Here is a 22329-nt window from a genome sequence, read left to right as displayed (position 1 = left end):
CCGTTCACTCCTATGGAATAAATCACCGTGTTCATGAATAAGAAAAACCGAGGAGGATAACCTTTGCTCTTGCTCTTTTATACTTTCTATTATGAATTTGATGCTAGCAGAAATAGCAATAGCACTCAGCATAGTTATAGCAAGCAACGATGCTGCGGTTAGCATTGTCTATGGCATAATGGGGAGGGGGCAGGGAGCCTTAGCGCTGTATGTTTTTTTTTAATTAGCTCAATGTTTCTCCGTTGCAAACTAAGACATGCTAAGTACAGCGCTGCAATTATTAGTAAATCCAGCAGTTTGAGTGGTGCTCCTTCAAAGCAGCATTCATGAGCAATCCAAGGCCATCGACTCCACTTAAAGGAATTATACTCTACTCAAATCAAAGAAAGGACTTGCATTTTTATCACACCTTACTATGTCGGAACGTTTCAAAGCACTTCACCTAAAATTAACCTGTAAGACACAGCATCCAGTTTTAAAACAGTCTCAAACCGCTACTTTCAGTATGAAAGGTGCACATTTAATTATTATCAAACACCTGGGAAATCGCTTGCACATTTAGATGCTTAAATCTGGGATTATTTCCTTCCTTGGCAGCAATGAGAAATGCTGTGATAAAAACTGTTGAGCAACTGTTGCATTAGGAATGTCACCATTTTACTGGCTATTCGTTGACTTTTGCTTTGAAAGGTGTGGTCCACAATTGTCAGGACTTCTACAGGTGTCTCTCTGCAGAAGATGGCCCTTCTCATCATGGAACACTCAGATCAGTTTGCTCCGATCAGAATTGGAAGCCAATTTCTCGGTCCTGATGGAGTGACCAGACACACACCTCTTGTGATGAAAGACGTGAGCACACACTGTTATGATTAGTGTGGGAGATTGACTTTGACTTTGTGTCAATTTGATAAACCGTTCTAATTTCTAAATTCAACTCCTCTGCTGCTGCAGGAACACTTCCTTAAACCCTGTAAAATCCTGAAACTGGCGATTTTGTTTTCTCAAGCACAGATAATAACTTCCAGTTAGCCTTAAGGGAAGGGTCACGGCATTTGCTCTGCTATACAGTAGTGGGTGAAGTTCTTGTTTGCTCGCTCAGCAGGTAAGAAAGCTGGTAGTTTCATCCGTTTCCAGCCTCTTGCTCCATGGCTAAATTTAAAGCGTAGTGTTTGATCAACGCATTGACATAGTGAGAAAAAGTACACAGTCTGTCTTAAACCAATAGTTTTATTCACATGACATAATTAGTAATTATCGATCTGTTTCACCTATTTTGTGGTATGAATAATTTTCTCATCGTAGCGTTTAGTGTCAACCGGAGTGTAGTATTTCAACATTTGCAAATGATTGGCAAATGGCTTCACATATAAAAGAGGACCTATCGCTGTCACTCACTGGCGTGAATGAGGAATGCGCTTCTCATTTTCAATTCCATTTACCGTTGTGACCTGACCTGCACCAATTTCTGATCACAAGAAGCTTCTCCAAAGAGAGAAGCAAATATAGAAATAAAAACCGTCTGGGAAAATACTATCGCCGCTTCAAAGTGCTACCCTGTCATTGAATTTTCCAAAGCAATACGTAGGAAACCCGTTGTAGCACCTTTTGCCTAGCCCTTTTGCTCCGAGCTGCCGTGGATCGGAATGAGGTAACGATTTGGCAGCTTCCTGTGCTAAAAACATGAAACGTGGCAGCCAATTGCGCACAGCAGTATCCCAATAATAAGGAATTTATTACCCCTGGAAAAGCGATCCACCAATCGACTAACAACCGGGTTCCTGCTTTCTGCTAGATAAACAGAGGCGTGTGGAGCAAAGAAACTCGCCCAACATTTCGCCCTTGCCAGGAATTGAACCCAGGTCTCTCGCTTTTGAGGCGAGTGCTCTAACCGCTGAGCTACAGGACTCCAGAATTGTTTACAGAATTGTCCAAACTATGGTAGAATCTAGCGCTGTATGAACCTGATTGTCTTTTCTCTTCTTTTGAAGTGTAAGTAAGTCATGGGGATGTTGTGGTTACCTATCCAACTATTGCTTTCCATTTGTAGAATTTGCTAATGCATAAAAATGCCTTGCTGTTTCCACTATTTCCATATTATAAGGTGCTTTGCTCTGCGCTAATCTCATGTAAATAGTACAGTTCCATCAACAAGAAAAACTAATATAGAGAAGATTAGCATCTTTGGATTTCAATATTGCTTTCACTTTCATTGGGATTTGAGCTGGTGATAATACAACAGTAACTCAAATGGCCTCCGCATTAGGGGGAATATGATGTCTTTGGATTTTCATTCAGCTAAAAATCCCAGGTTACCATGTGTTACAGAAATAAATGATTGCTAGTTTATCTTCCTGTTTGCCTGACTTTTACTGCCTTTGTACATTAGCTTGTGTTCAATCTAATTATCTGCCCCTTAAATCTATACACCCACTCATTCACCCATTCATTCAATGCATTGCTTATTTATTCCCTTCAAAGCAGACAGAGATTTTCCAATGCCTTATTAACGAACAGACGGTCACGTTTACTTTCTTAGTCTCTTGCTTCACCCCAAAAATGACTTTCCACCCAGAACAGTTTAAAACTTTTCCAGAGATCTTCCGGAGATCTTTAGATTAGTGATCTAATTGCTTTTGACAGCTATTCATTGTTCTTCGTAATGTGTTTTTCTTCTGCCTTCAAACAGACATCACAAGAAACATTACTTTGAAATAACTTACCTGGGTTAAGAACAGAAAGATCTGACCTGATAATAACAAAAAAGTCTTTGTTCAGAGACAAAAAACAGCATTTTGTATTTAATTATTTTTCTCAGTTGCATGGTGAAAGCTTTTCCCGTCCGTCAGACACCCATGCAGCTGACCAACAAAAACTATTGCCAAACTGGTGAGAAAGCTACAGCCTTAAGGCGTTTGTTATGTAAGTGTTACTTGGAGAATGTGGCTTGGCATCTCTCGTGTGCAGATGTGTAAACGAGATGGCATTACACACAAGCCAAGTAGGGATCAAATTCAAAGGAGCAACTCCGAAGCATTAACATTATTAACTCCTTCTGAAGCCAGGTGAGCTGAAGTGAGTTTCATTTCTCTGGAGGAAATAAAACCTATCTGCCATTAACTCAGCTCAGATCCAGCAAACCTCTCGATTTGAGCTCAAATCGAACAACATTCAGGATGAGATGCAAACAGTTTTAAACCCGCAAAGCGTATTCATTCCTCATTCTGGTTGATTATTTCTGTAATGCTTATGCCATTATTTCAGTGCTATAAATCTTCAGAAGTCTGTTGGTGTGTCATTACATTAGGTTCGTACTACGCACTATAAACAGCCAGATAAAATCCTTATTAAAGACTACTTGCTGAGTCTGGGAGATTATGTAATAAAATCCGAGTACAAAACTGGCCTTATCTTTCATTTGCTGCAAGTTAAGGAGATAGATGGCGAGAATGTACTGGAGCAATTTAAACCTTCTATTCTGTTGCTGGTGCCAACAAAAGGCATTTGTTTCTATAATAATGGGACAAACAAAATACCAGCAGGAGTTTCTTGCATTAGAATCATAGAATCATAGAATATTGCAGCACAGAAGGTGGCCATTTGGCTCACTGTGCCTGTGCCGGCTCTTTGGAAGAGCTGCCCAATCAGTCCCACTCCCCCGCTCTTTCCCCATCGCCCTGCAAAGCGCAATCAGATAGAATACGGAAAGGAAGTTTTTTTTTTAAAAAAAGATAAATCGTAAAAATAGAAAAACAAATAAGTAAGACAATGCTGTATTTGTATAGATGCCAGAGGTTAGGGTTTAGATCGGCATGGCCAGCCTTTTGGGCATAAATCAAGAAATATTCAATCAAGAAACATTTATTTTGTTGGCGAACGTAATAAATAAATGTTTGTGGGCGAAGGCAACAGCCAATTTGCGCACAGCAATGAGCCACATACAGCCATGGAATCAATGACCAATTTTATTTGGGGGATTGTTGGCCACTGGGAGACACCTCTGACAACCCAACACAACATTGGGGTGTCAACCTAGACAAGGTGAATTCAAGCCTCGACGTGAAGTTTGAACCCAGAACTATCTGACTCAGCACTGCGCGTTCTCCTTTAATTCACAAACCTCTTCAAATCTGCCCTGGAAAGATTGCAATACCATCAGAAAATGGCATCCAAAATTAGCCATTCAATAACTGAAGCCTATCATTTCTAATCATTCCAGCTCAAACTCCCCAAATCTCTCGAGTTATTACAGACAATTGCGGCTCTGGTTATTGCTCTCACATTGGGGGAAAGAAAAACCTGCTCTGTAACCTGATGAACCGACTCCTTATTTAAATATATTTCAATATATAGTGCATTAACATACAGGAGTACAATTATGTCTGAGTTACCCCTTGGTTTCATTGACGAGGGCACTGCTGGCTCAAGGTGAATGCCAATGAATTTTAAACTGATGAATTAGCATAAAGATAATGTTTTGAAAATGGAGACTTTCCATGCTAACGGGTATTCTTGCTCCAATTCTATTCATTTGTAATGTTCGTCAAACATTAATGTACCTTGAAGCCTCTTAAATTCGTTACTGAACTCGCTTCTCAATCTTGAAACCTAAGCAGATGCACAAGCAGAGATTGAACCTCCGGTGGCTCTCAGTCCACTCCAGTTTACACCCTAAAGACCAGATTGGAAGCAGATTCGATAATAACTTTCAAGAAACAAGTGAATAGATATTTGGGGAGGACAAATTTGCAAGGCTGTGGGGAGAGCACAGGGAAGTGAGATTGACTTGGTTAGCGATTCAAAGAGCCGGCAAGAGCACGAGAGGCCGAATGGCCTCCTTCTGTGCTGTGTATGATTCTATGTTTACTAGGAATCCCCAGATCCAATCTATGCCACAAAACCCCAGGGGTTAGACACATGTGTCCAGCACATTCAAGTTCTAACATTGGATCCAGCACTTGTGCAGACAAAGCTGGCTTTAATCTTTCCATGCAAAAAGCATTCAACGAGCCATCAATTTAAAAATAATTCGCACTCACATTTTATAAATACCCGCTCCACAGTATTGACTGTATTTTTCTACCAAGTGAACTATTTGTAAGACCAACACAACTCCCAGCTGGTTTATTATCAATATTTGGGTCACTATTTGGTGCAAGTTTTTACTGTAGACTCAGGATAAAAATATACATTTTTGGATGTGCCTTGACAAGCAGATATTGTGGGGAATATGAATTAATGAACCTCCTTAAAACCCGAGGCTGGATTCTTCAATGAAAATATACGAATGCTAGCACGTACGTCATGGATCTCCACTGCGTGAAAATACAAAGCAAAATCTTCATAGAACAGATTGAAGTTGTTTTTTTCGAAGAGCTTGAACGATAAGGTTATTTTTAAAACAATCAGAAAACATCTGGAAAGGTAAACAGAGCGCAATCTCACATTGCGGTTTGCGTCAGTCCAGAGCCCCCCATTTGCGTTTAGAAAGAAAAACTCTTCAGAACTCTTTAGGATTATTTTCAATAGCAATGAAATAAATAATGTACAGACAATTTACATTGAGATTGCCCTCTGTTTAATTTCACCACTTTCAAGGGTGCTTTGACCTGCTTTGGCTAATTGGAGGTTCTGAGTGTCTGTGGGCTTTACTTTTGGTGTTTCTGATCATTTCTTCCTGTAAGAATATCCTTTCATTTTTGTGAACATGTGCATCCATTTCTTTGTTCAGAAAGTGTCTGACGTGTCTTACTGTAAAGAACACCTGAGTGAGTATACCTGAGCTGTGTAATTAACACACACCATCTGCTCCATCTTTAAATTGCAAAGGCCCCTTAAGCTTAGAAAGTATCTGTACACTGTAGTTCTAAGATTGCTTTTGGCAGTAGAGTATATTGTACAGATGAGAACAGCATGCACCATGTTCCTACATCCTTAACAATTAATCTTTCAGGATCTAACATTTTTTGTAAAACATATATTTGGTGACGTGTCTTGTATCCTGAAACCCTGCAAACCACTGTAGCGCTTTTTAAACTGCCAAGTAGTTGCTAGGAATCCCTTTTTTATATTTTGTTGTTCAAATTAATCCCTCTGATTGACAGGTAGAGGTGTTTGATCCAACTCACTGGGTGTCTGATTGAAGCTTCCTTTGTAGTTGGGTCTTTTGTTCTGATGCTAATCTGGCTCTTGAAACTGGCGAGTTCAGTGTTGCACATCTCAATGACTCAGTGAATGTTGTATGATGCCTTTCTCCATATTCCCCGTGTATACATACACCCAGCGTAAGAGAGTTGCTTTGTCCACTGGGTGTTCTCCTTGACTACCGTTTCTTTTTCCCTGAAGTTGAGTGCGGCGTTCAACCGTGAATGATTCTGGATGTTTCAGTCTGGTTTCTTGGACTTCATCATCTTTAGCAAATTGCCAGCATCGAGTAGCGACGCCAAGGTACAGCATTACGCTCACTTGTGAGCAATTTGCTACTGGTTTTCCGTGTCTTGTTTTTTTTCCCAATTGCAATTATAATGATGGCGAGATGGTCTGGTGTTTTGACTGCACTTAATAGCAAATTTTCGCAGAACTTGCCGAACGGACGCCTCTCACTCAAGGGTTTGAGGTTTCTCCACCGTTTCCCCCGATATTAATGAAACACCTTTGTGCTGCTCGTCACATTTGACGGCTGCCTTGAAGTGGAGTAATAATATATGCGACGTAGGGAGAATAACAGAATATTAATTCTTTCCCGGTCCCACTGTGACATGAGATGCTTTTAGAAAGCAAACATACCGAGGCAACAGAGCAATTACGTTTCTGCAAATCGATGAGGTTTCATCGCAACCTGGTTTTACTTACTTTGGGATGAGAGTCTGATGCGTCTGACAGCCATATCTGTTGTTATATTATTTTAAATGGATTATTTATCGTCTCTCAGGAGGCAGGCTAGGCTTCGGTCTGAAATGATTGTTACAGATATTACCTAAATCAAGTTGTTGACAGTTTAATTTAGTTTGTCTCTCCTTAACTCCTTCACTTTGTACAATACATTAGCAAGCAGTCTGACCCAAGGATTCAATCACTCGTAATGCGGTATCAGACAGCGTGCGTTCAGTCCACGCCTGCAAGGTTTTTTTTTTGGTCAGCTTGGTGTCACCTCCCTGACTCCCTGCCTCTATCCCTCCACCTCACCCCTTCACTTGCCTTTCAATCCCACCTTGAACTCTACCTCTTCGACCATTGCCTACAGTCACTTCCAGCTCCCACTTGCTCAGCGTCCACACCTCGCTACTGTGATGCACTCCGAGGCATCATCCTACTTGTAGGGCAGCTATATAAATGCAAGTTGTTGTTGTGAATGACTCAACGGAAACCCATCGCAGTGCTTAAGAATACGCAGACCAAACTGCTAATCGAATTTAAAAGAAAAACAATGCAGTGACTGGGTATTTTGTGGGCAAACTTCCACGTGGAGTGCACGTTCTCAAACTGATAGGCAAAAAAAAAAAGACCATTTTGGACCAGTGGGGATTTTGGGCGTCCTGATTGTATGAATTCCTAAATTGAGTTGAATTCAGGTAAGATCTGAGGTGAGTGTTAATGTCTTCAGCTTCAGCTGGTCAAAGGTTAAATTGGTCCAAAGTTGACCCAAACTTTGCCCTTGAAATGCTAAACTAATTGAATTGACCAACAAATTGGTATTTTCCCGCAAAGTTACTACACTTCACCATACATCCTGTGAAGCGCTTTGAGACTGCCCCCTCCACCACCACCAACCACTCCACCGCTCCGCCCACCATCCACGGTGTGCAAAATACAAGGACTGTTTATTATTTTTATTATAAATACAAAAATTTGAGCTGTCTGAATTTGACTGATATAAAGTGAGATTCCATTGCTTCTCCCAGAGACAGCTTCTAAATGCGGAACCTTAATCATATTTACATGTATTGTGACTCAGTTTAAACGCTCTGAAACGGTTGCATCTATGTATAATTTGTATGTAATCGGCCGAAGCAATCTAACCCAATTTTTCAATTCCAGGCATAAAACGTTAAACAGTTACGCAAGATCTATAACCTCTGCTTAAAAGGCAAATGTTTTGATATTCAGAATCTTTTCATAACATGGTTTTACTTTTATATGTGCAGCTCTTAAAAAATTATGTGAGGTTATGATGATTTGGTACAGTTAAATTTAAAACTATATTTCTGGTCTGACTTTTATAGGTCTCTTAAACTATTTCATTTACATAAATATATGTTGCTCAGTGATTCACTTCAGAACTTTCTGTAATCTTACATATATCTTAAATTGCATATTGAGATGTGCATTAACATAACTACTAGGCTTACTGGATAAAAGAACCTTTCGGTGTAGCACCGAGGCGCACAATCGAGAAGGTTGCAGGACAGAATCCTGATCTGCGCTAAGTTAGCTGGTATTATCTGGTGTGATGTTAGGAGGACAATGATGCCCTTATTCAGGGAGGAGAAAATCAACCATGTTTTCTCAACTGATTGCTATGTAGTGCCCCCTGGTGGAGGAGAATGTGTCTTCGGTGGGTCAGGAGAAGATTGTGGCTTGGCTTTGATGCCCACCATGATCGAATAGTCGCTCGGGTAAAGCATTGGAAGCTATTTGGAGCTCTCTGAACCACACTCCAGCAAGGAGTCAATGACTTCAGAAGTTGAAGCCATGGAGAATATTGGCGGAAAAAACATGGAGTGAAAAATACACAATAATAATAATCCGTGCATTTGATATAGCCCCTTATCATGTCTTCAAGAAGTCTCAAAGCGCTTCACAGAATATGCTTATCTGCAACCTCTACGGAGGAGGGGGGTGGAAATGGTAATATTTGGAGATTGGATGTAATTCAACTACAGCCAATTCTCTGGCTTTCTCCACTTTCTCGTAGAGTTCCCTTTGGATCCAAAGATAAGCAACAGCTTGGCAGTTCCCCACCGACCTATTGGGATTCCTCCCCTCTTCTCCCAGCCCCATCAGGCGAATAATAATCATTTAAAAAATAATAATGTACATTAAAGGCTTATGGGCACTGTTTGAGTCAGAGGGTGATCCTGTATGTTCAGTGTAAATCAATTGGGGGGTAATTTCTGGCTCACTACCAGATCGACACAGATCTCAGGAATCATCTGGAGTGTAGCTACAGTCAACGAGACACTACCCAAAATGAGAAAGGAATCACTTTCCAGCAGTTCCCTTCAATTGCCTGCAAAGCGCCTTGAGACGTTTTGACATTATTAGCGTTGTATCGGGTGCAAGGATTTACTATTGCATTGGATATCGTGTTCCCTTTGGCTAATGGACTCGCCACCCACCCCTGTTCAGCGAGTGGTTGCTATCGGTAGCATCTGGTATCAAAGTTACCGAGTTCAGGTGACAACTCTAGCCCAGGAAAGGTCGACAGGCAGGAGAATTGGTGTGTTGAGAGCTTTATTGCTGTTGTATTGTGTTCAGATCCATCACAGGATGTTAAAGTTTGCAGGGGTGGACTGCTGGGTTTCCGATGTAACTGTGGAGATTAAATGCAACCTCTCCAGCTCTTGAGGTGTTGTTCCAGTCACAATATTATTGTTCTATGTTATCAACTTCAGGTAGGGATAGCTTCAGGGCACATTCACCACATAAAAAGGTTTTCAGGCACACAAAAGCTCTCCTACACCTCTGCAGTTGCTGCCCCTTGTCGATTTTTTATTTTATTTTTGTTTTTTTGCAATGCTGTTCAATGCACTCTGAAGCTTCTAATCTTCTGTGGGTTTCCGAAAGGGTAATGAACGGCCATAATGAGCTCTCGGAAAGGATGGTGAAATACTGTAGTTCCTCTTTATTCAAGAGTAAATCTCACCAGTGCCTCGGAATTCACCATTAAACAGGCACCTGAGGAGCTTGCAAACGATGCTGGGGGAAAAAAAATGCAGTAATAGATTCCTATATAAAAGAAAATCCAGAAACTATTTTAAATGGATCAAAGCCGCAAAGAGACAGGATGGCTTGAACTCTATTGAATAACTTGTGGAAGATTAGCTCAGTATGTACTTTCGTCTCCTGTGGAATTCACTGCTTCGCTCAATGTTACTGCTCTTAATGTACTGTCAACCTGTGAGAATGCTTATTTGGAAAGGATGACTTCTTTAGAGAGGCACTTGAATGTGTGCGTGTGTGTCTTTTATGCAGATACCAATAAATGTCTGGAGAATATTTACGAGCACAATTTGCTAAAAATCCAACTTCCTTTGTTGGGAGAGTTTCGCACTCCGGAAAACTATAACGTCTCATAAACTTCCCATTAGGGCATCTTGTTACAGCGCGGTGACAATTTTAATTGAGCAGTGACATTTTGAAGAGGTAATTATATATTTGGAGTAAAAGCATAAAAGGGACTGTTGCTCAGCAAGGGAGAGCTGGGGCGATACAAGAATGTGATATTTGTGGAATACACAGGGCCTTTAATTTCATTGCGTCTGCAAACTATTCAGTTATGAATGATTTATAAAGTGTGAGGCATAAAAAAATGGCAATGAGCCTCAAATGAGAATCAGATATGGAAAGAAAAACACTTCTCGCCACTCAGATCTTTGTAAAATCTGATCCTTTTCTCACTGCATACCTATTTTTATTTCTGTTTAACCTTGCAGTACCACGCAGGGTTTGAATGCGGATCCAATCTGTAAATAATCAGCAGAGACTAAGGGGCTCCTTTTCAATCCATTTTAAGGTTTTCACACAGGTCAATAGTAATTGGCGTTACTTTAAGCTGACTTTCTTTTCCTGCATTTGTTTATTCCCTTAGCTAAATATGTCACGATGAGAACTGCAACACAGGGAATTGAAACGATTTTCCACTTTATCCAACCAGGGTCAGTATCAAGCTCTCTTATGCCAGAAACAGATGCTGATCAAAGCTTCTTCAAGCTCTGCTGTCGACAATACATTGTTCAATAAGGAAAGCTTGGCTCAGTTGTTAGGAACGTAACCTCTAGATCAAAAAGTTTGGAGTCCGAGCCCTATCTATACCAGGATAATAATCTGAAGCTGACACTCCATTGCGGTATTAAGGACATTTATATTGCTGGAGCTTTGAGCGACCTGCTCTCCTTGGCCATGTGCTCCCTGGCTTTCTGGCTTTGCTGGTCTTGTTCATTAAAGATCTGATATTGAAGAACAGCAGTGGCTTCACTCTCAATTTACTCCTTCCGAGAACTGTGAATAAAGTGGTCACTGCAGGAGACGGTTAATGCCCACTCAATTAATTTCTAAATGATGTTATCCCATGCACTGTGCTGAGTACCACCTACATAGGTTTGGCTCATTGATCAATTTGTTCTCAGGTTCCGACCAGACCTTGTGAAACATGGATGAAATGTGTCACTTCTTGCTTGGATCCCAGGTTGTGTGAAATACTATACATCGGTGGTCTCGCTTCCAACTGACCCCAGTTCACTACCTCTTGCATTTCGAAGCCTTGTTAAAAGTCGAGTGAAAAATGTTTGGGCTATGAAAAGAATAAGGAAACGGTTCCTCGGAAAGAAAACCCACAAACACTGAAGCTTTTGGCATGAATTCGACCTGTTATTGTTCCTGCATTGCCCAAGGCCTGGTTTGAAAAATGGTCATATTAATGCAGCTAATTGCAAATAATTTTGTCCTCCGCACAGCTCTGACACCAGGTGGGAGGCTGATCAAGGGGCCAATGCATCTTAATTAAAAAAAGGGAGTCGTTTTACCCCTTTGCTTTAATTGAAATTGTATCGGCGCTCATACCTTAATGGATAATTAAACTTGTTAAAAGTCGACATTGGAATGTTCTTGGAAATACCTTCTGGGGCTGTTACATTACATTCTGCCCTGGAGAGCTGTTTTGCCTTCCTGGTGTCAGTTTGAGATAGATTGTAAGGAAACATTGTACGCTGGAGGCTTTGAACGCGTGAAAATGGGGGAAAAAATTTGATTAATTGCGCAATATAATTTCTTGCACTGATTTTCACAAAAGAGATACAAAACGCTCTTAGACCCGAGATACTTCCACTGCTGTGGAGCACGCAACCGAGACAATGTGCACTGAGATAGCGGGATCTGCATTATCACAGGCACTTAGGGGAAAAAAAGCCCATTTATTGTATTTGCACATTTTACTCCTGCTGTAAGAATGAAAACTGTGATTTGCAGTTGTGTTTTGTCATCTCAAATCCACTTTATGCGATTCGTTTTAAATTATTTTTCCAAAAGTAGTTTCCGTCAAAAGCCCAGCAAAGGTATAACTGTGACTCTCCGTTAGTGTGGACACCTTACAGATTTTTCTATCATTCGCGACACAATGTATTTTGAACGATATGATGGCGAGATGATGAATTCTGTGAAATAGTGCAACAGAACAGCGCTGTGACAGTCCAGTTAAGGACAAATCTCACCATCAGGGATCTGGCTTGCAGCATTGAGGACTTTACGCAAACCACCAAAATGAGCCAGATGGGTCCGAATGAGCCAGATGGTGAGGTCAACCGGTGGCTTTGCATTGCTGAAGGCCATCGCGAGGTTGCAGAGGAGACTCAGTCAGATGAGAAGAAGTTTTACCCAGTAGGCTGGAGAAACCGGGGCTGTTTACCTGAGAGCAGAAAGTTTGCGAGGAGAGCTGGTAAAGGTTATCAAATTTGTGTATGGAGGTGTATTGAACAATAATAATAATAATGATGATAATACTTGCATCTTATCCTGTCATTGAAATGCCTCAAAGCATTTCACAGGATGTATTGTAAAGCGATGTGCGTTAATAATAATAATAATCCTTACGTTTGCGCGTTTCGCAACGGGAGGATGTCCCAAAGCATTTCACGGGTGAGTTGGTGAGTTGGTCTCGAGAGTGAGAGGACACACATCAGCCAGCTGGCCAGGGCTTCCCGCTGTAAGAATGCAAACTGTAATTTGCACTAGTATATTGTCATTTCAAATCCACTTTATTCGATGCGCTTTAATTGTTTTGGTTTGGGTGTCAACTCTTCGTCTGAGAAGGGTCTTAGCCAGTTGGGAATTCAGTTGATTGCAATTTCCAAGACAGGTAGTAATAATAATAATAATAATAATAATAATAATAATAATAATAATAATAATAATAATAATAATAATAATAATAATCCTTGCATTTGATATAGCTCCTCATCACTTCTTCGAGACATCTCAAAGCGCTTCACAGAAGATACCGTAAAGTGCATCGACTGCACATTTTGTGGGCGAAACACGTTAAATTCATCCTCCGCGTGCAGCAGCACCCATTCAAAACCACAACAAGGAAAGGGATCTATTTCAGGCGAATTGCCCACCAGTTAGTGAATCTTTTCTACTCAGCTGCTTCTTTGTATTTCGGAGTTCAGCTGCAAATTTAGAACACGTTCACAGCCACAGTATAAACAGAGCTAATAATTGCAACAGCAACTTCACAAGAGATTAGAGCTCCTTCAGATCCATTACGGTTGTTAGGAAGCCTTGAAATAATTGCCCTCATTTTGAGAAACCGAAAATATAGCACTTATTAACAGCAGATTTATTCCTCGAGGACACCATTTTTAGAAGTCTTAATTGTTGCTATTTTAAAAAAGAGAGAGGAAGAAAGCTCATCTGTAACAAAACAATGATGATTCGAAGAATGTAGCTGAAAGCAAGTTTTTTTTTAAAAAGATAAAATAGCATTTCTTATGATACTAAATGATATTGTATCTAATTCAACAAAGCGTGATTCACAACGCCAAGGCGATGAATAACGTAATGGCACTGGAAAAAATGTACGGGTTCACACTATTAAAATACATACATACTGTTATACACCTCAAGCACGATTATACACCTGTAATTCGTCAACATAAAACACAGTCACTATGCTTTACGGTATACCCTGTGAAGCACTTTGGGATGTCCTCCCGACGTGAAAAGTGCAATGCCAAATGTAAGGAATCTTATCATATTTATAACGCATCACGTAAAACATCACAAGTACAAAATACACATCAGGTTACAGTTCATCTCGTGAAGCCCACGGAGTCGTCTGGAATCAAGTTGAAATGTGGCGCCTGGTGGAAAGAACGATTCAGTGAGCGGTAAATGATTTAAAGTTTGTGAAACCCAACGTATGCACGGGCATCTTGACCAAGAGAAATAACACCTCCTTAAAACATGTGCGGTGTACGTGCCGGGCCGGGAAAATATTTACTTACATATTGTGAGGCACAGGAGCAGAATAACCTGAAATGCGCGTTCCACAAATATTGTAAGGTCAGCAAAATATTATAATAATAATAATAATAATAATCCTTGCATTTGATACAGCGCCTTATCACGTCTTCCAGACGTCTCAAAGCGCTTCACACAATAAACTGTAAAGTGAGTTGACTGTATATTTTGTGGGCGAAACGCGGCAGCCGATTGCGCACAGCAGCGTCCCCACAAACAGTCGTGGATTGAAGTGACCAATTTAGTATTGTTCTTGTTTGATCCTCCGTACTTATAATTTACTGCCAGGCTTATTCTCACAGGGCCGTAATAGACAAATTTAGGGTGTCAGCAAATGACTCAGCATCCCGATTTAGTCAATAAAACACAGGCCCGAAAATCCGCCTCATTTAAGCCTTGAAGCCATTTGGTCTTAAAATTTTGGACTGACCAGACTCTTGAAAACAATCTTGAGTTCAGTGTTAATGCGGATGCCAGTTTTCTGCAGTTCTCGCAAAAGAAACCGGCTTGCAATTCGAGCTGCAATTTATAAATTTGTCCACAGTCCGGGTCCTCAATTTTAAGAGAAAATGATTTTACAGTTCACATTTTCCCTGCTGTCTCCATGTGCAAATAAAGGTACCAACTGGCGCTGGTAAAGATGCCATAACATCATGATTCAAAACGAGCAGGGAGTTTCTAACTGTTACCCGGCCAACAGCCCTCGAGACACATCAATCATTCACTTCAAGGCTGTTTGTAAGGCATTACAGTGCACAAAACAGCTGCCGTTCTTCCTGGCACAAGAAAACTACAGTCACTAGACGTGTCAGTAATTACTGTGAAATAGTTTTGAGACATTCTGACGTGCCAAAGTGCTATCAAAATACAAGTTCTATTTTTCCTTCTGCTTTTGATGCATGTCACATCCTTCGAAGCGTTAATAGAGTAGGAGTGACCTCTGTGAGGGCGCGAGGGAAGTGGGCTGTTCTGTTTTGTCTCCGAAAGAAAGAAGCTACTTGAGAAAAGACCTCAAGGTTGGAAATCACACGAGTGGCATAATGTACTGAAGCATTTTAATTGGCGACGTTCTCAACTACAACTTGGCCTCTGTAAAGCATTCATTTATTTGACTAATTATACATGCAATTATGAGTTCCGGCTGATTTGTATTCAATGAACATAGGTAGCTGGCAAACAACGAGGTTGTGGTGTGCAATGATTGCAAACCTTTCTGGTTGATCGCTGCTGAAACCTCTCTTCCTGTTCCCAGTTGGGCTGAGTTTCATTGCCTGCTCTCCTCTTTTCTCAAGTCCAACATTAAAGGATCTTTTAAAACAGTCAGGTTAAGGCAAACCTCACCATCAGGGCTCTGGCTTGCAGCGTCGAGGACTTACGCACACCATCTTTTAGCTTTAAAAGATCCTTTTAACATTGGACAAGAGTCTGAAAGTCAGCTGGCCTCCAAGTCAGAAAGCTGTGGGTTCCAACTTCACTTTGAGACTTTCGCACTCACTTATTCTAGTCTGACACCCCCAGTACAGTACTGATGGATTTTTGGAGGTGCTGTCCTTCGGATGAGACGCTAAACCGAGGCCTGTCGACTAAACTGGAACTGTAGCAATGCCTTTGAGCTGGAACAATTAGACAATAAAGTATGATTGTCACTCCAAAACTTTGAATGGAAAGATCACTTCGACACTCTTTGTCGCTTTCTGTAAGAACCTGACAAACTCCCAAGTTCCATTCTAATCTGCGAACTATCAGGCACTTTGCAAAAGTAAACAATTCTTATTTAGCTGCTCGTTTGGAGAACAACAACTTGCATTTGTAAAGCGCCTTTCACGTTGGGAGGAGGTCCCAAGGCACTGGACAGTCAGGGATGTGGTGGTGGGGCTTCTATGAAAGGCACTACGATGAAGGAATGTGAGAATGTTACTGCCTTTGTCTGTCGTGCCATTTTCCTCAGAACAACCATGCTCTCTTTGAAACATTGGAGAATTAAATTCTGCGGAGATGTTTGAGCTGCTACGGCTTGTGCGCTGAGAAATCGAACCCACAACCTTCCGACTTAGCACCAAGAGTGCTAGAAACTGAGGGAGGCTGATGCCTGAGGTAGTATAACTCACAGGCCGACAACCCACAGACTGATAACATGCAGGCTGCAGTGCGTTACAAGGAAGTAACAAAATAAAGGGTCCACATATTGCTAAAAAGGATTTCTAAGAGCCAAGCGAGAATGGTCTCTCAAAGGTCTGTAAACTCCGAAATCCATCATGTTTGGTTAACCCGCTGCAGTCTGTTTTTTTTCTATATCTACCCATCTATCTGTCTGTCTGTCTGTGTCTGTCTATATACACACAGTAACGTACAACTTTTATAATATTTCCCAGCAGTTGTTTTTCCTTTGCCAACGCGTGAAGATCGACGGCCGCAGACTGCAGGGTTTGGCAGGCAAATCACATGGGTATTCTGAGCACTTTCCGAATTGCGATTCAGAAGTTGAGTGCCCTTGAAGTATTTCGAGTGAGCCTGCTGAAGGTTCAGCCAGTGTCTGAAGTGGACTGCTGTGCTGCGTGTCGTTTGAAAAACGTAGGTGTGATAATTATGCCCTGCTCTGCAATGAACTGCTGTGTGATTTTCCAATTTTTCCATTAGCTGCGCGGACACTTGATTTGCGAAGAATACAAATCAATTATCAACGTCTCCAAGCGTCACAACATACGAATCGTGCCAGATTGAGGCGATGGAAACAAAAGGCACTGTACAAAAGCAATGCTATTTCTACATTGCTTCTCAGTATTTCAACCCCTGACGCACCAAATGGCGTCTGCCACTTTCACTTCAGTCGGCACATGAATTTCTATTGTAACTTAATTGCAAGGAATAAACTCTTTGTGCCTGCAAAGCTAATTGCGCTGCAAGCCAAATGGGAGATAGTATTTGTAGAGGAGGACCGTTTGCAAATTGTCTGAATAAACAAAATAAGACGGTCGGAGGTTTGTTTTGGAAACGTTCCTGCTGTGTGTTAAACGTTCAAGGGGATCTGACTATCTGAAGGGGTCGGAATTTGTCTTCAGTAGGCACCTGCTTCTTATGTTCTTCCTCAGCGAGTGGTGACACCTGTTTGACCAAGCTTCGGCAGTATTCCAGGGTACTGCTGATGACAGCACAGCCCAGCCTGGCTCATCGGCAGGACTTGGAAGGGCTGACCAGTCACTGGGGGCCGGGAGACATCCCACTCAGCTCCTGTGAACCCTGCAAGCCAAAGCCCTAACAGGTAGGACGGACAAGCAACAGGAAAGCTTGCCAGATAGCAATGGCAAGCTCTGCAGTTTTAGCTGGTTGGACTCCAGCAGCTTACTCCAACGCACACTCTGTGGTCCCCAAGCCTTGGCTCTTGCCAACCTGTGCCTAATACTTTCCGGAATTGGGTAAAGAGGATGCGTCTCTCCAGGGAGAGAGTGCACATTCCTTTCCAACAATCTATCTCTCGCTTCAACACCAAAATGAGCCAGGATCCCTCTGCGTGTTTGGGCTTGAACGGCAAAAGGTGTGTTTGGGTGGATTTCAGATGACGAAAGGAAGAATTTCCTTCATTGTATGCCTCTTGTCGGATGGAATTGTCTCCCAGCTCTTCCCAAGCAATTGTTGTCAACTGCGGTGAATGTTTTTGTGGCAACACGGTCTGACAAACAGCCACGTGGTAAACTACCATGTGAGACTAGAGGCTTGTTGACTGAAACAGCAAGAGGTCCGGGGTCAGGTTCGGTCACCGTGCTCCCAGCAGTCAACCAGCCTGATCGTCCTCCCCACTAGGGCTCACAGATGGCGAGGACAGCTGTACAACTGTATCCCAATATAAGGAAATAGGAGATGAAAGCGTTCAGCAGAGGAGGGGGAGGGGGAGGGAGAAGCAGACCACATTGGCAATAAAAAAAATAGCTGCTCAATAATAAGCATAATCCTTGCATTTGACATAGCGCCTTATCACGTCTTCGAGACGTCTCAAAGCGCTTCTCAGAATACACCGTAAAGCGAATTGACTGTATATTTTGCAGGCGAAAAGCAAAACATTTATATCGCACCCTTCGTGCAGTATTGGAGTGCTTTGAAGGACGGGGTGGGAGTTGGGGAGCGAATGTAGGCGTGTTCAAGATTTCAAGGCGGAAAGAACAAAACTGTTTCACAGGAATCGAAATGGAAAATATTTCCAGCTCGTTTGCAATCGAGGGATCATGAAACACACAATATCACTGCTAGTTCTAGTTCCCATGGTGAACCTTATGTAAACCCCACACAAAGGGGCTGCAAAGGCAAAAAAAAACACTCATCTAGCTAGCGTTCCTGCAAAGAGTCTTATGCTTTTAATGTCAGGAGCATTCATAATTCAGTTGCTATCCTAGGGGGAAAAGGTAGGGAAAGTCATAATTCAATAGTGCATTTTACAGCACGTGGTCTAACCCCACAGGCAAAGCAGAAATACAATAGAAGAGCAGTACAAAAGCGAAGGGTATTTTAAGATGCATTGCCATTCGAGTGAAGACGAGGCTTTGTGTGTTTTTGTATGCTAATCGAGAAGAAAGTTCCCATTAAGACATAATCACCAGCCAAGTAACATGTGATTGGTTTGATCAAATCCATTCGGACTTGTGTTTGCCTTGAGGAAATTGCCAACAGCTGCCTCTGCACCGTCAATCCGTTTCCAAACTGCAAGAGCTGTTGCTGACTATGCTGAAAGGTAAATAAATTCACGCATTATACAGATAACTTTTGCAAATAACCGTGTTTCGTGCACACAGCAAACTGACGAACAAACCCTGTCCTTTGAACGCAGCAGTGTTAGCTGTGCGAATTCATGATAACCGCTCTCACTTATTCATTTGCTCGATTCAAAGTAAAATAAAGTAAAGAGAATCGTCTAATTTTGCTCCGTTTCTCCACAGAAATTTCTTAATTAGCAATGCCTTGCATGTTGACTCTGTTGAATAAGATTCCCCACAGCGCAATTGATGTTCCAGAGATTCAATGTTTAGGATTATTAAAAGAGACAGGAAGGTAAGGCGAGAGAGCAGAAAATCACAGAGAAAGGGAGGTGCAAGAGTGGAGTGTTAGGTGAAGACCTTGAAATAAATCTGAAGGGGGAAAGAAAGTCAGTCCGTCTTGATGACACTGATTTCTATTCAGAGGAAGGAACGAAATTCAGGTTAATTCCACATGTTGGTATCGTTAACCCTGGTAGCTTCTAACATTTTTGTGCGATGGTTCCCTGACACTTGAGTGACTGTGGGTTGACATGTGAAGTGTTCTCAAAACAGTCAGTTGGTTAAGGAGCTGGTCGCCTATGTACCATTTCCGCATCAGGGACCATCACAATAAGCCAATAAGTGTACTAGCAGGAAGTTGTTAGTCGATTGGCGGATCGCTTTTCCTGGGGTAACAATTCCTTCAAAAAAAAAATAATTTGGTCACTTAATCTACGACTGTTTGTGGGACGCCTGCTGTGCGCAATTGGCTGCCACGTTTCGCCCACAAAACATTCAGTCAATTCATTTTACAATATATTGTGTGCAGAGCTTTGAGACGTCCTAGAAGACGTGAAAAGGTGCTATATCAAATGCGAGGATTATTATTGTTATTACCTTCCCTGCACATTCCCCTTCCTACCTGCCATTCTAACAGATCTTGAGACCTGGTGATAATGCTGACTCCTGCTGTGTACACCTGTAATTCTTCATGTTTCATGTGTCTGAACTAACAAACAATTTAGTAAAACAATTTTAACAAAATATAATGACTGGGTTGTATTGCTGTATCAAATCATTTGACTGTCATAATTGTTCCATTCCAATCCCCACAGTTTGGCAGTGATACCAGTTGCTACAAATTTTCTTTTCCGTCATTTGAACCAGACCTTGGCTATATTGGACCTTCTTTGCAATGTCGCTCTCGTGTTCTTTGCACGAAATGCCTTTGTCTTGAAAACTTAACGTCGTGCAGAATTTGTGCTGCATTGTTGGAGGTGCGATAGGAAGTTGGTGGGTGGTCTGAAGGACCTTCTTAATCTGAACTAATTTTACCCTCTAGTGCCGCCTTTTGGGTGAGATGTTACACCGAGTCCCGAGTGGCTGTTCCCCATTTAAAAAGGGAAGCGAGTTTCTCCCTGTGTCCTAGCCAACAATCTTCCAGATAATGTCGGTCATTCCCTTCACGTCTGTTTGCGTGCGAATTGGCTGCCGCGATCGCCTCCAAGTAAACAATCACCGCGTTTTAGCAGTAAATTCCTGTGAAGCACTTTGAGATGTTTTGACGACGTGATAAGGCGCCGTTTCAAATGCAAGGGTTATTCTTTCCAGCAGTGCTGTTCGGCTCACGAGGATTAAGCTGATTTTATAATGGAATTCAGTGAGCCTTGACCTGATCAGTGTGCATCTCCGTACGGAACACGCATGTACTGTATTTCTAATAGAGTTATTAAAAAGCGGTAAAAAANTACTTTTCATGGTTGGCAGAATCTGAGCATAACTGAATTTACTGATGGAGAAACAAATTCCACGCACTTAGTGGTCGTGCCTTATGATAAGTTCCATCTCCAACGTAGAGATACCATTTCTGTTCCTGTCGCCCGAATATTTCGGAGGGTTTTTGTGTTTTCTTAAGATGACAGTTCTGGAAAAGGAAACCTGTCTGGTACAGAGTGAAAGGTCGAGCAATTTGAGCCAAATGCAAAGGGAAGTTTGCCATAAAGTGTCTTAACGATGCAGGGACTTTGCAACTCAGAAAAGCTGCTTGTCCCACTGCACCATCTTCAGCAATTTTCCAACTCTTGCAATTTCGGATTCAAATAGCTCCGGAAAACCCTTTGGGTTGGAAACAAAAACGCAAGCCATCCAGACTAAAGCACAATGGTAAGGAAACGCATTTCACGAGATCGCCAGCGCGGTTTGAAATAACACCAAGCCCTCTTCGCCGTTTCATCGCATCTCTCCAGAATAAGAACCGTCTTTAAAACGAAGCAAAAGAAACTGGCTTTTTTTTAACGTTAGAAAAAAATGTATCTAGGTCTGATCTAAATCTGTCATTTCAAATTCAGATCACATTCGTCAATTTCTCTGGTATTTATGGCATTATCTGAATCCCCTCAATTACGTTGCTTTTTATTGCGGAAACAACAAGAGTCTTATGACGCTGGAGGCCTCTGGACCTGTTTATAGCACAGCACCAGTGGTAACAGTTACACATGGGTGAACTCGCACATGTTTGTAACGCAACGGGTGATGACTTTTGTCTCCTGGTTGCAGTGGTTCTCCGCCGACTGGAGATGGACAGGACACACTAACTGCCTGGTGTCTGGTTTCAGGCTGCCTCTGGACTTTGGGTGAGAAGATAATGGATTCAAGACTAAAGTAAGTTCACAGTAGAGGCTGGGACTTGATCAAAGTACTGGGAGGAGCATTGCATTGCCAGAGACCCGTCTGCCTGGTTCAGGTGGACATTATAGTTGTGACGCAATTATAAAGGAATATTTTTTGTTTTCTCCCATGTTTTCGACTTAGACCTATCTGTTACCCTTTATCCATTATCTGCTTTTGTTCAGCCATTTTTTTGTAACTGCCATATATCATTTTCTCCCTGTTACCTTTTGAGTTTGCAAACTCTGGAATGCTAAACAGAGTTGGAGTGGGGGGTGGGGGTGGGGGTGGGGTGTACTGCTGAGATGTGCTGGAACAGTGTCCTTCCAATGCTGGATTATGGGTTCCAATTCAGCTGGAGAAAGATTAATGAAACGTCACCTCTGACAGTTCCTGATGGACCTAAGTGCAACGATTCTGGACTGTGACAATCTAGTGTCGAGTGGAGAGGCAACTACAGAACAAAACTGCCCATAACTCAACAACAAAACTGGCACTAATAGGAAAATCTCTCAGAGAGAGCCTGTCAAGGGTGGTTAATGGGGAAACAGAAATGTCAAACCGGTGCAGCAGAGCAAAGGGTTTTCGTCTCATATTTGCATAAGACGCATTTTTTTGGGGACCATATTTATAGTTCGTCCTTCACCCTGTGCTGTCGTACATGACCTGGGATTGTTCAATAATGTTACCTGGTCAAAAGATT

At 41.8% G+C, this 22329-nt stretch overlaps 1 non-coding gene across 1 annotated transcript; it reads right to left on the bottom strand.

Moving 5' to 3' along the window:
• Positions 1 to 1833: 1833 nt before the first annotated feature.
• On the bottom strand, positions 1834 to 1906 carry trnal-caa. The gene has a single exon. It is a non-coding gene; the product is annotated as a tRNA-Leu (tRNA).
• Between the last annotated feature and the right edge of the window lie 20423 nt (positions 1907 to 22329).

Source organism: Callorhinchus milii, unplaced genomic scaffold, assembly GCF_018977255.1.
Source record: "Callorhinchus milii isolate IMCB2004 unplaced genomic scaffold, IMCB_Cmil_1.0 Scaffold16, whole genome shotgun sequence".
NCBI classification, from domain to species: Eukaryota; Metazoa; Chordata; class Chondrichthyes; order Chimaeriformes; family Callorhinchidae; genus Callorhinchus; species Callorhinchus milii.
This window is presented reverse-complemented; position numbering and strand designations above follow the sequence as displayed.